The sequence below is a fragment of the Hemicordylus capensis genome, chromosome 1, assembly GCF_027244095.1.
Source record: "Hemicordylus capensis ecotype Gifberg chromosome 1, rHemCap1.1.pri, whole genome shotgun sequence".
Taxonomy (NCBI): Eukaryota; Metazoa; Chordata; class Lepidosauria; order Squamata; family Cordylidae; genus Hemicordylus; species Hemicordylus capensis.
The window spans coordinates 431,336,247-431,356,177 of record NC_069657.1 but is presented as its reverse complement, the minus strand read 5'-3'; the positions used below and the strand labels follow the sequence as shown (position 1 = coordinate 431,356,177).

At 44.1% G+C, this 19,931-nt stretch overlaps 1 protein-coding gene and 1 long non-coding RNA gene across 2 annotated transcripts in view; one reads left to right on the top strand and one right to left on the bottom strand.

Annotated features, from left to right (window-relative positions):
* The window catches only part of LOC128352481 (uncharacterized), a 38,995-nt gene extending 28,677 nt beyond the window's left edge, over nt 1–10,318 (bottom strand). The window contains exon 1 of the long non-coding RNA XR_008320438.1: nt 10,152–10,318. This is a non-coding gene — a long non-coding RNA (uncharacterized LOC128352481). The remainder of the gene's footprint in view (nt 1–10,151) is intronic.
* Nucleotides 1–19,931, top strand: part of PTK7 (protein tyrosine kinase 7 (inactive)) — a 153,145-nt gene that overhangs the window by 54,646 nt on the left and 78,568 nt on the right. The gene's annotated exons all lie outside the window — the stretch shown is intronic.

Below are 19,931 nucleotides of genomic sequence, written 5' to 3'. Positions count from 1 at the left end.
GGTAACAAAATACTACACTGGTATCCTTCTCTTTCTTGGGAAGCATACTATCTTTTGTATATTTATAAGTTCGTTCCCACTCATTCACCCCAGCCATGGGTGATGGCTCACTCACCTCAGCCATGGGTGAAACATAAAAACAGACTTTAAAGACTTTCTTTAAATATAGCAATCTATATTCATCTGATCATGAGTATTATGAGATTACTAGCTGGGCCGGGCGCAGAGCATCTGCACTTCTAGGTCTCTCCCCACCCACCGCCGTCCCTGTTCTCTCCCCTCCCCGCACACCTACTGCCGCCATTTTCTCCTCCCCACCTGCCCACCACCACTTTCCTCTTTCCCTGTCGGCAGCTCGCTCACAAACTCTCACGAGAGCTGCCACACATGGGATTAGTGACGGGTACGCCTAAGAGGAGTATGTGTATATATTTACACACACACATTCGTTTTAAACTCAATAAATTTACCCAAATTTACCCCAGTGGGTGTGCAGTTGCTTCAAGATTCTCTCACTGAAGAGGACATGAAGAAAATGTTTTGGAAATTTAAAAACAGATCTCTGAATTTAGATGGGTCCATGTCTGTCTGAATGTCATGAGTATTACCAGAAGAAAGACTTGGTGAAACACTTCTTGTGTATAATGAATTATTGATGGACCTTGTTATCCACAGGGATTCTGTTCTCCGTTACAACCACAGACAACAGAACTGTGGATAATGAGGCATTAAGGCAATGAGAATTGAGGGGTTGGGCTCCTGGAGGCTGGAGAAAAGGGCAAAAAATTGCAAACAAAAATTGAAATAAAGTGCCCTACTATACTCCGTGGGTCTCCAGCTGTCCAGGAATCTGCCATTTTCCTGTGGAAAACAGATGAATTTTTTTAAAGCCCCCAAATGGCTCCATTTATTTATTTATTTATTTATTTTATATACCGCCTGACTCCATAGGCTCCAGGTGGCTTACAAAAATAAACACAATAGAAACAGAATAAAACCAACTATTAAACAATTAAAATTTGTCCAAATTAAAATCTATACAATTAAAATTTACCTTTTCCTGAAATGGGGGCCAGAAATGACCCCAGAAGTAATTTCCGGCCACCTATGAACCACGGATATATGGATTTTAACCCTCTTGTATCTACAGATATTGAAGTCAGGTGCCTACTATCTGACCGCGGATAATGTGGAACTGTGAATAGCGGTACTGTGATTCATGAGTTCCACATTATAGGTATCCTCAAACATGGTCAGAACCAAAAACAATAGTAATACTTAAATCAGGCAAGGATTATATGCATTTAAGTTTATATAGACCAACTGCTATTTTGAAGTAGAACTTCATAATATGGTGAACTATCTTAGCATACCAATTGGATCAGGATTGCAGGGAATAATATTATATTTGAGGATTAGTCAGGGTTCATAAAGGATTGAAAGTTAACTCAAACATAAGAAACCTGATCAACTTGTCAGGCTTTGCTAAAAGAGTGGATAAACAATTACGTTTTTAGATGCTGAGAAGGCTTTTGATAGAGTAGAATGTAATTGATCTGCAGAGAATACTGCAAAGATTTTATTTTAGTAAAGATTCATACATTGAATTATCATGATTTATCAAAATCCAGCAACTAAAATAATAAATGGAAAAGCATCTGAGAGTTTTAATAGCCATAGAGGAGTAAGACAAGTTTCTCTCTCCTTTGCTTAGTTGATGGCTCAGTTGAGCCATTAGCGCAGGCTAGTAGAGAAGATGAAGATATTTGAGGCTTGAATATTAAGAATAGTTTTAAAATCATTTTATATGAAATAATATTGCTGTAACATTAACTAATCCTGAGCAGTCCTTTCCTAAAACTATAGGTTAGATGAATTTGCTAAAGTGTCTAGGTGCAGGATCAGTTTAGGTAAATGTTAATGGTTTGGGATCAACATTCCTCAGAATTTCAATTAGCACAAGTCAATCGCATTCCCTGGCAGGCAACCCCAATTAAGTGTCTAGGAATTTGGATAACTGCCAAAGTTAGGATGCAGTTCCCTTCAGTCATAATAAATGATTCTTCTTGTTTCAAAAAGAGCAAATGAATTTGAAAAATTGGGATCAGTTACATCGGTCTGGTTGAATTGCTGCACACAAAATGAATGAACTTCTACATGTTTATATTCCATGTGAAACTCGTTTTTAATACAGGTGGACCTAGTTAATTGTGGTACCGCTATTCATGGTTCTGTGTATCCACGGTCAGATAATAGACACCCAACCTCAATATCTGCTGAATATGTATACATTTTCCAATGTATCCACAATTCCTTGGAGGCTATTCCTGGCCACCATTTTAAGAAAAGGAGAAATTTTGTGGCTCATTTAAAAAAACAAACATTTTCCAGTTATTTTTTGCAGAAAAATGGCAGATTTGGGAATTATGTGGTGGGCATTCCTGGACAACTGGAGACAACTTTTGATATATATAAATTTTTTTGCTGTTTTTGCCCTTTCCTCCAGAAACCTAATCCCCAATTCCCATTGCCTTAACCCCTAATTATCTGTGGTTCTGTTGTTGGTGGTTGTAGTGGAGAACAGAACCCCTGTGGATAACGAGGACCACCTGTAAGTTTTTGAAAGGTTGAACATGAGTACTAGGAAGAGACTTTGTAGTTTCCATGTCCACTTTTGTGGTGTTTTGCAAATTTGTTCTTCCGTTAGAATAACACATTTTTAGGCAAATTAAGGGAACTTTTTTGAATCTACTTACAAGCTTTGCCTTTATTGCTGCCATTATAGCAGAAAATGTTTCCATTTCCCAAGATGTTCATGTATTGGAAGTAATCTCTTGCCAGATTTTCTTGTGTCGGCTATAATCTTCCCATCGTATTTGGTAAAACTTGTCCTTTTTGCTTGTCAACCATGCATATGATGCTTGACAACAGATGAGAGGACAGGTCCCTACCCCCAAAAGGCTCACAGTCTTTAAGTGGGCACAGGGGAGATGGAGGCACCTCCAGCCTCAGAGGCAAGATGTCTTTAAATACCAGTTGCAGGAGAGTAACAGCAGGAGAGAGGGCATGCCCTCAGCTCTTTCCTGTAGGCTTCCCAGAGGCATCTGGTGGGCCACTGTGTAAAAAAGGATGCTAGACTAGATAGGCCTTGGGCCTGATCCAGCAGGGCTGTTCTTTTGTGGGAATGGAGTGGATGGCAGAATAAATGAGATATTTTACGTGAATGCGTTTAGAAAATCACAGGGCTCTGTGGGTGCCAGGAGTCGAAATTGACTTGATGGCACACTTTACCTTTATTTAAGTTTAGTTGCAGTCAAATGTAGGGACAAGGAGGTTGTGCCAAAGGCCTCATGGAAGGTGATGCAGCTGGAAGAGAAAAGGTTATGGACAGGAGTGTAATGGGATATGAGAGCTGAGAGGAATGGAGGGGCAGGTTGGGCAGGATCCTGCAGCAGACAGGAATCCTGTGTAGGGATTTAAGAAGGGGCAACAAGCAATGATCAGAGTGACCAAAAACAAATTATTTTGCAGCAGAATGCTAGATGGAGGTGAGGGAGTTGAGGTGAGACATTGGGAGATCCAAGGGGAAAGTTGCAGTAGTCAAAGTGAGAGATTATCCGGGCATGAATTAGAGTTTTTGCTGAAGGGTGGAAAGTAAAGCTCGTAACTTTACAAATTTATTTAGTGGAAAGTGACATGATTTGGCAATAGACTGGATATGAGCAGCTTCAGCTCATCCGTTTCTTGAGATGAACAACCTTAGAATGGTGTTACATATTCTGATAACCTCCATTGACTACTGCAATGTGCTTTACATGGGGCTGCCTTTGTATGTAGTCGGGAAACTGCAGTTGGTACAGAATGCAACAGCCAGGTCGGTCTCTGGGTCATCTCGGAGAAACCACATTACTCCTGTATGGCTACCGATAAGTTTCTGGGCAAAATACAAAGTCCTGGTTATAACCTATAAAACCCTAAATGGCTTAGGCCCTGGGTGTTTAAGAGAACGTCTTCTTCATTATGAGCCCCATCGCCCATTGAGATCATCCGGAGAGGTTTGTCTCCAGTTGCCACTGGCTCATCTGGTGGCCACACGGAGATGGGCCTTCTCTGTTGCTGCCTGAGACTGTGGAATGCGCTCCCTACTGAAATAAGAGCCTCCCCATCTCTGACAACTTTTTAAAAGCACTTGAAGACTTACCTCTTCACCCAAGCTTTTTAATCTGATTCCAGTTTTACATTGTTTTAAGGTTTTTGTTTTCTGTGTTTTAACCTGCTTTATGTTGCTGTGATCCACCCAGAGACGAGAGTTTGGGGCAGTGTACAAATTTGATAAATAAATAATAAATCTCTAACTCGTAGCCACTGTGGCTGGGGATGATGGAATTTGTAGAACAACCACCGGATGCCTGAAGTTGTACAACAGTCCATGGGTGCACAATGTCACCCCTGGATTAAATGGAGGCAGAATGTTCTGTGGTAGAGAGAACTGGGTGTTGGCATACATGTAGTATTGAAAACCATGGATTTGGGTTAGATCACTCAAGGACAGTGTGTAGCAAGAACAGATGCCGGAGGAGGAGGAGGAGGAGGAGCTTTCCTTTGTTTAATCATGGAAAGAACAATTAGACAGGTAGGAAGAGAACCAGTTGATGACAGAATCATGGAGATCTAGGCATAAAAGGATACTAAATTATAGTATGAGGTGTTGTGAAATGGTGGGTCTGTCAACTCATCACGGCAATATTTCTGAACTGCTCAAACTGAAGTTGAATTGTTCCAACAATTTTAGAATTTATTTCTGGTATGGAATTACAGTGTAAGAGTAGGATTGACCATTTGACCAGCCAAATAATGGTCAAGTATTTGTAAAGCATTAACTCTTGTCAGAACTTTTAAAAAACACCTTAAAGTATCAAACCTGATGATTAATCTGTTTTTTGTACTTAACTTATTTCATTGTTTCACAGCAAGTTAGCTTTTTAAAACATTTTAATGAATTATATCTTTTAACAATGTTAAGTTATTTCTATACATGTGAGTTATTCACTGAACATCTATGCTTCTTGGCTTTTATTCTGAAACACCAGGATCAGCCTACGACGACACTTAAAAACAACAACAACCAAATAAAACACCCCACCACCAACATATTAAAATGATGCCCCTTGCCACTAGTGGCTGTGACTATTCCTTTTTGGAAGTACTTGTAGTTATAGAAGTGTTAGAAACTTTTATAGTAGTTATAGAAGCTTTTGACTTTATGCCAGGGCAGGGCCGCATAGTTTTGGCCTTTCAGGTGTTGTTGGACTACAGTTCCATCATCCTTAACTATTGGCCTCTGTGTTTGAGGGTGAGGGGATTTGTAGTCTAACAGCTGCTGGGCCAAACTTGTACAGCGCTGGTTTATCCCAGCTGTTGAAGGACCAAGGGGAAAACAGCCCTCATTCCTGGCCTTGCTGACAAATAGTGCTATGATTAAACTGAAAGGCTGAGCTACTGCTTATATTGTGGTACTCTTACCGTCATGGAATATTTGATAATATTTGGCTGCATTCAAATAATAAGCAGTATTTGACCAGTCAGTTGACCATTGTGCCAACCATAGGAACACAGGCAGCTACCATATACCAAGTCAATACTAATCTAGCTCAGTATTGTCTACACAGACTGGCAGCAGCTTCTCCAAGGTTGCAGGTAGGTGTCTCTCTCAGCCCTACCTTGGAGAAGCCAGGGAGGGAACTTGGAACCTTCTGCATGCACGCGTGCAGGTGTTCTTCCCAGAGCGGCCCCATCCCCTAAGGGTAATTTCCTACAGTGCTCAGACATGTAGACTCCCATTCAAATGCAACCAGGGTGGACCCTGCTTAGCAAAGGGGACAATTCATGCTTGCTACCGCAAGACCAGTTCTCCTACATAACACAAGGCGATGTGTGATTGAGATTCTGTTGGGGCAGTCAGGGGTTATAAATGGACATGAGGGAGGGACTAGAGAGTAGGGGTGTGCATGGACCGGTTCGTGGTTGAACTGGGCAGCTGCAAACTAGGCAGTTTGAATGGTTCAATCACGTACCGCTCTGAACCAGTTTAAGCCGATTCATCAGTTCGACCAGCCCAACCATTCCATCCGATGAACCGGTTCATGGAACTGCTGCACACAGTCGGTGCAGACCCCTACCAGGAAGTGAACAAACTGCAGGCATTCTTAACCACTGGAAGCCCCCGTACAGTGAGTTTGGCAATGTCCTGCGAAAAGGGTGCTGGCTGGTAATAATAGGTTTTTCCTAAGGAACTTCCTGGAGTGCTTAAAATGTGCTCTGTCTGATTTTTGAGCTTTCAAGAAATTTCCATGCTGTCCTGGTTTGTTGGGGAGCACCAAAGTGCTGCTAACAGAATTAATGTCTTGTAGGTCAAGAATGGAGCAAGCTGTTGGCCAGGTGGGAGACAGGGTTAAGTAAGCAGCATGGTCTAAGAAGCACGAGGTCAGGAAGTGGCACCTAGTAGGCAAATGCAGCATAGCAAGCAGCCCAGGCCAGGTAGGCAAATAAATGAGCAGGTTCCCACAGCAGCAGCTACTGTGAGGAAGGAGACCAGAACAGGCTGGGTCTGTTAACTGTCTTGTGAGAATGGGAGTGCTCTCATAATGCAGAGATAGTTAAGTTTATTTGTCTCAGAGCTACAATCAACATTCCTGGTTATGCTCTCATCCCCTGTAAAGTGGTCATTTTCTAGGAAATTGTTGTTTCTGCTTCTACCCTGTCTTGTTTTATAAAATATAATCAAGGTGGTTTACCAATAATAAAACCCTCTTCAACTACAATAAAATAGCTAGAGTCTAAAACAATTTTTAACAATATTAAAAGCTGCAGTAGCAGCATAGTTTTTGTTTATGCAACTTGGTTGTCTTTGTTCCTTGCAGACTGAATATCGTCTTATGAAAATGTTTAGAAACTTGAACTGTGGAATGAAACTTTATCTCTTTGAGTAGTTGCTGGCTGGGGGTCGAGTTGGGATAATAGGGGGGAAAGCCAGAGGGTAGGAAGTAAAAAGGAAGCTTGATCTTGATTAAATCCAACATCATCTGTAATTCAAATTGTGGGCACTAAACAGTTTGTAAAAGTACCAAATGCTAACATTTTCCAAACTGGTGCACTCTTCATCAGGGAATAGAAAACATTTAATGATTCCTAACATCTAGCTCTGTTGAAGGAGAATTGTATACTTTTTAATTAAAACATTTGTTTTGCCCAGTTATGGATATCTGTTCTTGTGATAAAGCAGAAAACCTCTTTTGGCTTATTGTGTTGGGTTAAAATAAGAAGTTGCCATAATAGCAGAGTTGGAAGAGACTGAAATCCTTTGGCTTGAAGTTTTGCCCTCCTGAGATTTTGTGTAGCATGAAAGGGGACAAGATTTTAAAGGTGACTTGGGAGGCAAGTGAAGTGGAAGATGAAAAAGTGAAAAGGTAGCAAAGGCTTTTCTTCTGAAGTGCTTGGAACTGAATTTTCACATTGCTGTTTTGTGCATTTTTTAAAAGGAGGATGCTATGCTTATAGCCCAGCATAAGAATAGTAACAGTCTATGCATTGTGATGGAACCATGCACAGCAGAGCTTACATGCTGTGCATAGTATTGAAAACATTCTTGTAGGAATTTTTCCTGGGGGTTAGTTATTCTCATGTACGCTATTGTGATGCTTGCTTCAACACTTTCTCAAGTGATCAATTTACACTGTAATCCCTTTATATGCTGCCTTCTTATAAACTGTAGTGGCTGATTAGAAACTCCAGATGGCTTATGTCTTTCTTAAGGTACTTCTTTTGCATACAAAGTACAATGCAAACCGTGAAAGGCATTTGAAATGGAATTAAGTTGGCAGTGGCAGCATATCCTTCGAGTGTGAAGGAGGTGGAGCTACCTCTAGAGAGTGTGTTGTGCAGACTATACTTGTATAAGCTTTAAATGTGGTTAAACAGTTTAAACATAAGTTTGAAATAGAGTTGTGAGATGCCTCAAATTTGGAAGATTTCTGAGAAAAGGGGGATCCCCTCTGGGCTGCAGCACACCCTCAACGAGGTGTTAGCATATGCTGAACGCATTTTGTCAGAAAATGCAGGTTTTATTCATTGAGGACTATTCCAATTTTTCCATAAACATTCTCTTAATATGGAATTGAATGCTGATTTGAAATACACAAAAAGTATATTGTTTCACCTTTTAAGTGCTTTGACTGTTTTATGCCAGATGATACAGAACGATCCCATAATCAAAGATTGAGCAGCCCTTCCTAAAACCTACCTGCTCAGCACCTAAAACATTCTCCATCTCAACTAATTCAATTAATTTAATTTTCTGATGCATTTCATAGAGTTTTCCAGTTAGAGAGAGGAGGCTTGTAGGGTGGTGATTTACCAACAGTATCATTAACCTTTCTACAGATGGGTGTAATTATTATTTCTGTCCAGATTCTTGGAATCTGGCCAAGTCTGCCTATATGGGAGAATAAATATGCTGATGGCAGCTCCCACCACTCACTGTTTACCTTCAGCAACTTGTTTGGCAGAAAGTCTGAGGCTGGGGCCTTTCCTGTTTTCAGGTCTTTAATAAGAACCATCGCTTCTATCTGTTGTTGGTTCGCAACAGGGAGATAACCCCCTTCACAATAATGAGATCTGTGATTAAAGATGGCTGACTTCTATGTCTCTTGAGCCATTCTATTATCTGTTATATTATATTATATATTAAATATTATAATATAACTAGCTTAACCCACGCAGAGCATCTGCATGCTAGTATTTGAGCCCACCTCACCTCAGAGATCTCTCCACCCTCACCTGAGCCACACTCCTGCTCCTCCTCCATCTGATTGCTTCCATCCACCTCATCCCTTTTGGTCAATCCTCCATCCCTTTACTCCATCCCCCTCATCCCTCTTGGTTGTGGCTGCAACATTGGCATGCTGGCACCTGTTGGCCAAGCTGCAGACCCCTGTCCCCACCCTCAACTAAGCCCCGCTCCTCCCCACAGGAGGAGGAGCAGCAGCGGTTGACTGGGCCCTTCCTTGCTGCCGCCACCACCATGGCCACTCATTCCCCTCAGGCCACTGACAGGCCCATCCCTTGCCTGCCTGCCTACCCCCACCGGTGGCCTCGGTAGCCTCAAGCAGCAGCTCTGGTTGACTGGGTTTTTCCTTGCTGCCAATAGGTGCCGCCATTTCCCTCAGGCTGCTGACAGGCTTGGACCCTTCTCTTACCGGAACAGGGGCGTAGCAAGGCTGGAGTGGGCCCAGAGACAAGATTGTAAAGTGCCCCCCCCCCACACACTGAAGTACAGCTCATAAAGTAAAGAAACCTTAAATGAGGCTGAATAGTGGTAACAAAAAGCATAGTAAAATTTACACGCACACATACACACCCCTATGTGCCACAATAGAACATCATTCTAAATTATTTTTAAAAAGCTTTTGTAAATTGTGGACAATGCAAGTCATTTAATGGTACGAGAGAAAGACATGCTGTTCTGGTAGCTCCAGGTCGTAACATTCACATCAATTTCGGAGGATGAATACAACTGAGGGAAACTCAGGTGGGTGCACGGCTGGGGGAGTCAGTCATGTGACTTGCCTCGGGGGGGCCCTCCAAGGCAGTGGGCCCCCAGGCAACTGTCTCCCCTTGCCCTATTATAGTTACGCCCCTGTACCGGAAGTTGCAGAGGAGTAACAGCAGGAGAGAGGGCACGCCCTCAACTCCTGCCTGTGGCTTCCAGTGGCATCTGGTGGGCCACTGTGCGAAACAGGATGCTAGACTAGATGGGCCTTGGGCCTGATCCAGCAGGGCTGTTCTTATGTTCTTATGCCCTTCCTTCTTTCTCTTGCCCTCCCATTTTCTCTCTTTCTCTCTCGTCCACTTGCTCTTCCCCTCTTTCTTCCCCTACCACCCCCCCCTCTCTTCCTGAGTTAACAGATCTTGTTCATCTTGTTTCTTCATCTAATTCACACAACAGCAGCCTTCTTCTCCTGAAGGGACTCTTTCCTCCCTCACGACCCCTCTCTTTGCAGACCCCTGCCCACTATCTTTTTATATATAGATAGATTCCTCTCCTCTACAATCAAGAACATCTTCCGACCAGTAACAGTTCCATTCCTACTGACCTTAACCATCACAGACTCTTCCTCCCTATCTGCATATGGAATCCCCACTACCCAGTCACCAAGGTGCTTCTTCTCTCACCGGCTCCTCTTCGCTATCTGCATATGTAATCTCCACTGCCCAATCACCACGGTGCTTCTGTTCATGACTCTCGCAAGAGCTGCCACACGCTGGATTAACCAGGGGTACTCCTGAGAGAGAGAGAGAGAGAGAGAGAGAGAGAGAGAGAGAGAGAGAGAGAGATTACACACACACACACACACAAGCTGAGCCAGGCACAGAGCATCTGCGCCTCTGCCGGCCTACCCAGACCACTCCCCACCCCCCGACTGGCCACAGTTTCTGGCTGACTTTCAAGCTGGCCTGTACCCTCCTCCTGCTCCTGGCAGTCCTTGTCCCCGTCGTTAGTCTGGCAGCTTCTTGTGAACTCTTGCGAGAGCTGCCACACATGGGATTAGTGACGGGTACGCCTAAGAGAAATAGATAGATAGATTAAAACATTATTTAATGTCTTGAATTATTTTAACAGCTTGTTTTATTTTGTTTTTGTTGTGTTTCTTTTTGTGAACCACCTAGAGCCTATGGAGTCAGGAGGTATATACATTAAATAAATCAACAGAGGCCCTAGGGTCAGCAGTATATTTTGCCATATAAACTGGACTATCACCCCAATTGTATTGCTGCTGTCTCTCAGTAAATACTTCTCAGTCCTGGGCCACATGTTCTCCAGCATAGCATTGCATAAAAATATGTGTACTCATATATTGCATAGAAAATCAAAATCAGAAATGTAATATTTAATTAGATTTTTTATAACTTGAAACCATTTTCCTTGTAAGTGAAACTTTGGGCAACCTTTTAAAGATACTCCTGATTAAAATTTGATAAGGCTCACTTGGCCAGATAAAATAGCTTTGAGGGCTGGATCTGGCCCATGAGGGCTCAGTTGACTATCCACTCTCATTCTGCAATTCAGTTATTTTATTTTTATTCAGGGTGTTGTTATCGGGCACAATAGACCCTCTGTCACTCACATAGTCCACTGTCTTGCTACAAGACAAAGCAGTAGAAGTTTAGTTCCCTGCCACAGCACAACTTGTGTGCTGCTTGCAGTTTTGTGCCATAAGTTCTTCCTTCCCAGGAAAGAAGGTAGGTCTTGGATGTAGTGACTGCCTATGATTTACTAAGGGTGGCTCTGATCTTCCAGAGAATGCAGCTCTGTTTAACTTCTTTGCATTCCAGCTTGCGACATCCAGATACATTGCTGTCAGATCCTGGTAAGAACAATATGTATTTGGATGCATATCAATAGGATATTAATGCTGTATTGGTTTTTGAAGATCTAGATAGAGCTTTTCTCAGAGTTAGCTTGGTGGGCTTTAGAAAGAATTTCCAGATGTTGAATTTGATTAGAACAGGTCAGCTGTATATACAAAAAACCTTCCTTGTGTTTAAAGTATTTCCATATGCTCTGGATGTTTAAAACATTTTATTGCAAGCTTACATAGTTCTGGGAGGCTTTGTAAACTAGAGACCCTCATACAGACAGTACACTTGGAAGGAAAACACATTAGACATAGATTCCTGCACTTGCCTTTTGAATATGTAGAATTGGAGGTTCATGTCCAAAGTGGTTGCAGTTTGGATCTGATCGGATTAGGGTACCCACTCTCTCTCTTAAAACTGATTTAAGTGAGTATAAACTCACTCATTAAATTAGTTGAAAAAGAGAGAGGGTGTAAAATAATGTGTGCATTGTTAGATTTAGAGGCTGGGATCCACTTTAGGCTCATCCAAGGGTGTGCCCAGTAGAATGGTTGACTCTTCCTTTTGAAGTGATTAACCTTGTGCCATATCAGAAGCGTGGGGTTCCAGGAGAGAAGACTGCTTATCAAATGCACAAGCAAATCTTGCTTGAGTGTGTGTCTTTGGATCTTGGCCAGAGTTGTTGCATGCTAGAAATCACCTCTCTAAAGCATGTATGGAAGGTGTGGTGGCAAGCATGAATTGTCCCCTTAGCTAAGCAGGGTCCACCCTGATTGCCTTTGAATGGGAGACTAGAAGTGTGAGCACTGTAAGATATTCCCCTCTCAGGGGATGAGCCACTCTGGGAAGAGCAGAAGGTTTCAGGTTCCCTCCCTGGAAGCATCTCCAAGATAGGGCTGAGAGAGATTCCTGCCTGCAACCTTGGAGAAGCCGCTGCCATTCTGTGAAGACAATACTGAGCTAGATAGACCAATGGTCTGACTCAGTATGTGGCAGCTTCTTGTGTTCCTATGTTCCCTTCAATGGATGTCATTGATGATGATCTGCCTCATGATTAGAGGCCTGTAGCCAAAGACAGGCTGGTTTTTTGAGCCCTTAAGGTCTGCTTCCTCCTCTCCTGCCCCCCGCCCCCCATCTTCTTTAAGGTCAGCTTGCCTGCCTCATTCTCTAGGTTTTGAGGTGTGCAAATCAGTGGCACAGCAACATGAATAAAAGCAGCAGTTAATACTGAAAAGTAAAACAGAACCGATTTTAAAGGCAGATGATTCCAAGCACTAATCCAATTAAGCATTAAATGCCTGAGTAGAAAGCAAAGTTTTTATTCAGCGATAGAAAACTCAAAGGGCCAGGAGGGTGTGAACATCCCTGGGAAGGGCATTCCATGGCTTAGGGCAGGGCTACACAACTTCAGCCCTCCAGCTTTGTTGGACTACAGCTCCCATCATCCCTAACTTTTGGCTGTTATAGCTGGGGAAGATGGGAGCTGCAGTCCCAACAGCTGGAAGACTGAGGTTGTGCAGTCCTGGTCTAGGGGCAATTGCCAAGAATGCCCTGTGCTGCATGAACAAAAGATCTGCATGCAGAGCAAGCCTCTAACCCAGCCCCATCAATCTTAGGAACACTGGAAGCTGCCAAGTCGGACCCTTGGTCCATCTAACTCAGTATTGTCTACACAGACTGGCAGCGGCTTCTCCAAGGAGGCAGGCAGGAGTCTCCCTTAGCCCCATCTTGGAGAGGCCAGGGAGGAAACCTGGAACCTTCTGCATGCAAGCAGGCAGGTGATCTTCCCTGAGGGCCCCATCCCCTAAGGGGAATATCTTGCATGTAGTCTCTCATTCAAATGCAAACCTGGGCAGACCCTGCTTAGCAAAGGGGACAATTCATGCTTGCCACCATAAGACTAAGCCACCTTAAGTGGCGCAGTGGGGAAATGCTTGACTAACAAGCAGAAGATTGCCGGCTCAAATCCCCGCTGGTACTATATCGGGCAGCAGTGACATGGGAAGATGCTGAAAGACATCATCTCCTACTGCACGGGAGGAGGCAATGGTAAACCCCTCCTGTATTCTACCAAAAGAAAACCACAGGGCTCTGTGGGCGCCAGGAGTCGAAATCGACTCAAAGGCACACTTTACCTTTACCATAAGACCAGCTCTCCTCCCTTATGTGGTGGGCAAATTCTGCTGGGAGCATAAAGTTTAAAACCAGCACCTTGAACTAGACCTGGAAGTAAACCTGGCCACTAGCCCCACAGTATTTTGCACTAGCTGCAGCTTCTGAATACTGTTCAAGGGCAGTCCCACGTACATTAAGCCAGCTGTGACATGACCAAGGCATGGGTCACTGTGACCAGATCTTCCTGATCAAGGCGGGAGCCTTACAGCATGCTAGCCAAAGCTGTGCAGAGGCGTGCCTGGCCACAGCCACCATATCATGAGAGGTATTTTGGGGTTAGATCTCCGAAAAGTGTTCATTTGGCTGCTGCTAGAGGCTGCCACACTCACCTCTTTCCATTCTTGTCCTGCCACTGCCCTGAGAAGCCACGAAGCTGCAGGATTTCACCTATAGTGAACAAAGCTGCCAAACCTCCGCTTTTTGTCAGCTGGTCTGCGAGTAAAAGAGTGGAGGGAGCCAAGAACTGCTGCCAGCACAAATCTCCCATTCATGGGCAATCAAGCCATGTGTTTCTCTTGGCTCCATTCAGGAGAGCATTATGGACTTGCCTCCTATTAATTCTAATTTTCAGTGCCATGTGTCTTGGAACAGCCCAAGACTGGGGGAGGGTGTGTTATTATTTCCCCATAAAATTAAGAAACTGTTTCACTTTTGCTCCTCAAAACTGTATAAGCATATCTTTATATATATTTTAAACCCTCAAATCTATTTATTTATTTATTTGTTTGTTTGTTTGTTTGTTTGTTTGAAAACGCTCACTGCACATACCTGGACTTGGCTTTCCTTACGTTTATTTCAGTGTTTATTATATGCAACTTCAGAGGCTGGCTTGCCAGCGTGATAGCTTAGTTCTGAGATATACTCGCTCTACAGTGTGGGCTGGAGATAGTTACCAAGCACCACTTTGCATGAATTAGAGTTGTGAAAATTAGAATTGGACCTTGCATGAATTGGCTTGTTGGATTTCTGTCCCATAGGCCCAGAGTGGTTGGCAGCATTTTTAATAGCCCTTTCTCCAAGACTGGCTCACAGTCTTATAAATCTCTGAGGGGAAGGCCAGATAGCAATTGGTTCTTCCCTGGCTGATGGACTTCACGGTTTAGCCTTGCTCTCTGCTGCAGCCTGTTGGAAATGGCTGCAGGAGGACGCGATTATAACTCCTAGTTTCAGAGTACCTGCTCACTACTGCCTCCAGTGGGGATCCATTATATTGCAGCATTTACTCAGCCTCCGGCCTCTATGCTAAGATCTGCCCATGGAGGCTTGTTATTGGTTCCTCTCAGGGGCATTGCTACTCCCCCAAAGGATCTGGGGCCAGACCCAGACTGTGGCACCACAACATTACTTTCGTCCAGCCGGGAAGTGGCATTAGCTTCCCCAGCCGGGAAGCTAATAAAAGCTGCCAGGGAGGGGACAGGCAGATGGCTAGAGGTGATCGTTAATGCTTCATTAAGGGAGGGCAGGATGCCATCGTGCCTCAAGGAGGCGGTGGTAAGACCACTATTTAAAAAGCCCTCCCTTGATCTCTCCAACCTGGATAACTATAGACCTGTGTCTAACCTTCCCTTTTTGGGCAAGGTGATGGAGCGTGTGGTGGCGTCCCAGCTGCAGAGGGTCTTGGATGATACGGATTATCTGGACCCTTTTCAATCTGGCTTCCGCCCCGGGTATGGGACTGAGACTGCCTTGGTTGCTCTAGTGGATGACCTACGCCGGGAACTAGACAGGGGGAGTGCGTCCCTGTTGGTTCTGCTGGACCTCTTGGTGGCGTTCGGTACCATCGACCATGGTATCCTCCTGGGTCGCCTCTCGAGTATGGGAATTGGAGGTACTGCATTGGAGTGGCTCCAGTCCTTTCTTGGGGGGAGGGTCCAGAAGGTGGTGCTGGGGGACTACTGCTCGGCCCTCTGGCCGTTGGCCTGTGGGGTCCCGCAGGGATCGGTTTTGTCCCCCATGCTGTTTAACATCTACATGAAGCCGCTGGGAGAGGTCATCCGGGGATTTGGACTGAGTTGTCAGCAATATGCGGATGACACTCAGCTCTATCTCTCTTTGTCATCTGATCCTAGGGAGGCGGTGGATGTCCTGAATCGGGGGCTGGAGGCCGTGATGGGTTGGATGTGGGATAATAAACTGAAATTGAATCCGGATAAGATGGAGATACTGTTGGTCAGTAGGAGAGCCAATTGGGATGAGGAGATTTTACCGGTTCTGGATGGGGTTGCACTCCCCTTGAAGGGCTTGGGGGTACTACTGGACCCGGCTCTGCTTTTGGAAGCTCAGGTGGAGGCGGTGGCCAGGGGTGCCTTTGCACAGCTTCGGCTAGTGCGCCAGCTGCATCCCTTTCTTGAGAAGGCAGATCTGGCGACGGTTACCCATGCCTTAGCCACGTCACGGCTGGATTACTGTAACGTGCTCTACGTGGGGCTGCCCTTGAAGAATATCCAGAAACTGCAGCTAGTGCAAAACGCGGCAGCGAGGGTCTTATCTGGAGCTGCCCTTTGGGAGCACATCACCCCCATTTTGAAAGAGTTGCACTGGCTGCCGGTTTGTTTCCGGGTCCAATTCAAGGTGCTGTTTTTGACCTTAAAAGCCCTTAACAGTTTGGGCCCAGAGTATTTGAGGGACCGCCTGCTCCCAAGGGTTGCTGCCCGCTTGATGAGTACATCTGAGGGGGCCCTGCTCCGGGTGCCGACAATGAGAGAGGCCCGGCTTTCGTGCACTCAGGACAGGGCCTTCTCTGTTGCTGCTCCTAGATTTTGGAATGCTCTCCCAGTAGCCATTCGCTCCTCGGACTCCATCACAGCTTTTAGAAAGCTTGTTATAACTTGGCTTTTTACCCAGACTTTTACATAATCGTTTTTACTGCTGCTTCTGTGTGTTTTTACCTGTTGTATTGTTTTTATGCCTGTATTTTATGTTTTTATATTTTTTTAGCTTGATGTTTTTATTGCCTTTTTATTGTATGTTTTAACTTTTGTAAACTGCCTTGGGGTTGTCTTTTAATGAAAGGCGGTATATAAATGCAACAATTTAAAAAAAAAAGATGTGCACACCTCCCTGCTCACTTTTCACACACTGGCAGCATGCTGTTTTTCTCCTCTGCCGTCATCCTTGCATAAAGGGGCAAGGTGAGGTGGGGAGATCTGGGGCACTCTCCAAAACATTTGGGGCCCATTCCCCTGCACCGCCCACCCCCGCATGATGTCATTGGCTCCTGTACAGATAGGAAGGGTGTAAGAAGCTTTCTATTCAGATACTTTTGCCTCAGTACTGAGGTTCCTTGGTCTGTTGTGCATCTCTTTACTATAGCTCCTGTCTCCCCTTGTGACTCCTGGCCTGTTCTTGGGAACATAGGAAGCTGCCATATACTGAGTCTCCCATTCAAATTCTAACCATGGTGGACCCTTCTTAGCAAAGAGGACAGTTCATGCTTGATACCATAAGAGCAGCTCGGCTCCCACTTTTTTCTTTTGACTTCTGACTTAATACTTGGCTTGACTTCAGCTCCTGGCTTCTGGTTCTTCCCCTAACCCGATGGATCCTTGGTTCTGACCTCTTGCTCACTCTGATCATTGCCTCCTGCCTAAGCGTTCTGATTCCTGATGTATGTATCCAACTGACCCCTGGCATGTACCTGGATCTTGACTTCTGTCTCAACCCTCCAGGCATGCAACCCTCCGAGTTCTAGACTCTCCCAGTCCTGGCCTCTGGACTTGTGCTCACAAGTATCACTGCCCACCACTCAGCTGCCCTGACAGAGACACAAACCCACAACAAACGCATTTGAATTCTGCATTAACATTTTGGGGAATCTCCCAGACTTTGGGAGCATAGGAACAAAATCAACAGCCATTCCTGACACAGGGCAGCAGTTTATGCACCCAATGTCTTTCTCTTGTTGCATCTCCCCACTTGTAAACATGTGGAGTGCCTATTAAACTGCATGGTTCCAGCTTCTTCTGACTTCGCTCCTGGTTCCCATTCTGCCATCCACAATTGTTCAGGCAATTGCTCTGCTGCTCCAGGAGGATAATTAATGCATGTGACACTTCTTGGTTTGGAATGTTTCACATGTAAACATCAAGAGTTCTGGACGGAGATACATACTAGATTTCATGCCCTTCTGCGTTTTGTTTCTCCTCCATTTGTGATTGAAACGGCATGTCGGAAACTGTTTCAGTGTGCCAGTAGTGGCACTCAACTGCTGCTGTGTTGATAGGAAACTCACAGCTGTGGGCTATTCTGAGGATGCTATTCTGGATATAAGGAGTTGACTTTTTATGGAAGTCGCATCATGGTCCCTCCGCCCCAGTACCTCTTATTCTGACCAGCAATGGCTCTCCCAGGGCTCGGAAACCCTTCCCAGTCCTTGGAAGCTGAGATTCTTTTCAGAGTTAAACCTGGGTCCTTGTACATGGAAAGCATATGCTTGCAGGCTTCCTTATTTGCTACACTAGTTATATAGCATCATAGGAGAAATGCACTGGCTCAGATACATCAGCTGGTAGGTCCAAGCCAGGAGAAATATATGTCTCCTCCCACCCCTGACTTGGACCTACCAGCTGATCTAGCTGTGCCATGTTGGTCCAGCCCAGAAGTGGTGCTTCACTTGGGAGGCAAGATAACAATGGGAAAACTGCTTGTGTGGGTCGGCATTTTCACCATCTGCCAGCCCCAAGTCCATATGTATCTCCTTCTGCCCCTCTCCTTCTGGAACTTGGACTGTCATTTCAAATGTCAGGAATCGGAAGAGACTCCCATAGACATCTACATATATCCTTAATATATTGTATCTTTCTCTGGGAGGTTTAATTTTAAGGTGTGTTGGGAGTCAATTTTGACTGAGATGTAGGATTTGTATAATAAGGTATTTATTTTATCCTGTTTTTATACTTAACAACACAGAATAGCTGTACTCTATCTGCTCAGAGACTTTGTATTCAGATTGGTAGGGAAATCTGATTCTCAACCAAGAACAAAAATAACGTAATATTTATGGACCCTTTACAAAGCGAAGTTCAACTTTGTTTTACCAGTGGCAAAACATGTTGTTCCATTTTAATTTCCTTTCTAGGCAGTAAACTATAGTGAGCATAAGTGTCATTTTATAACCTGGGCAAATTATATACTCTTTAAGGAAAATGTATTCAAGGAAAACTAAATAGAACATACAGTTGGGCTTACACTAAAACAATCCTCTAGAAAAAAAACTCTTAATTGAGGATAGCAAGTTTTTAAAATCAAGAGCCTTTTAAAAACCAAGGACCCTTGCTTCTGTACTTTGGCCTTAAAATATATTACCAGAGAATAACTGCAGGAATGGTTTTTTCTAATGGCTGAATGGAATAGATGTGGAATCTGTATTAAAATATCCATGTAAAGGTGAAGTTGTGCCATCGAATCGGTGTCGACTTCTGGCAACCACAGAGCCATGTGGTTTTCTTTGGTAGGAGGGGTTTACTATTGCCATCTCCCGTGCAGTATGAGATGATGCCTTTCAGCATCTTCCTATATCGCTGCTGCCCAATATAGGTGTTTCCCATAGTCTGGGGATTCAAACCAGCAACCTCTTGCTCCCTAACCAAGTTACTTCCCCGCTGTGCCATTAGGTGGCTACAAAAAATATCCATGTACAAGGAACAAAAGAGAAATCTGTCAGACTTTCCTGTGACTTTGGAAGCTTTTCATTCGAATATGAAAAGCTTTACGTACAATATGCCTGCATTGTGATCAAGACTGCTACCAAATATACTACCCAGAACAGTACATTTTGCATCTCCATCACACCTTCCATCCAATTATAGATCTTCTCATTGCTTATCCTCTATATGGAACTGTTGAAGCCCTAATTCAAATGGCAATAGCTAGTATTTACTTATGTGCTGCTCATCGTATAAATGGGGTGGCTAAAGAGAGAAAAATCACAATCCTATTAATGCTAGTTGCATAGGAAAGCAGCTTTTGCTATGAGAGAATGCCACTGTAATTAAGCACTATTGGGCTAACTGGGGCATAGGAAATTGCTTTATGTGCAATTATTCTTAAGAGTATTTCTGGCTTTGCTGGGCTAGCCCTGAACATTCTCTGTTTCACTTCCAGTTCTTTGCAGCAAGCAGTCAAGTGTCTGTGTGTTTGGTTGGCATTTATTTTCCTAGCCAGAAACTATTAACAGAAACTTCAGCAGCCCAAGGCTTGTTCCCAAATGTCGTCCATAAATGAACTGACCAAATTAGTAATATAGCAGATTATTAGCCCGTACTCCTCCCTCTTCTGGAATGACGTAAAAATTTCCAGAATTAAATAGACCCAAGAACGATTTGAGGTAATGGCATACTAAG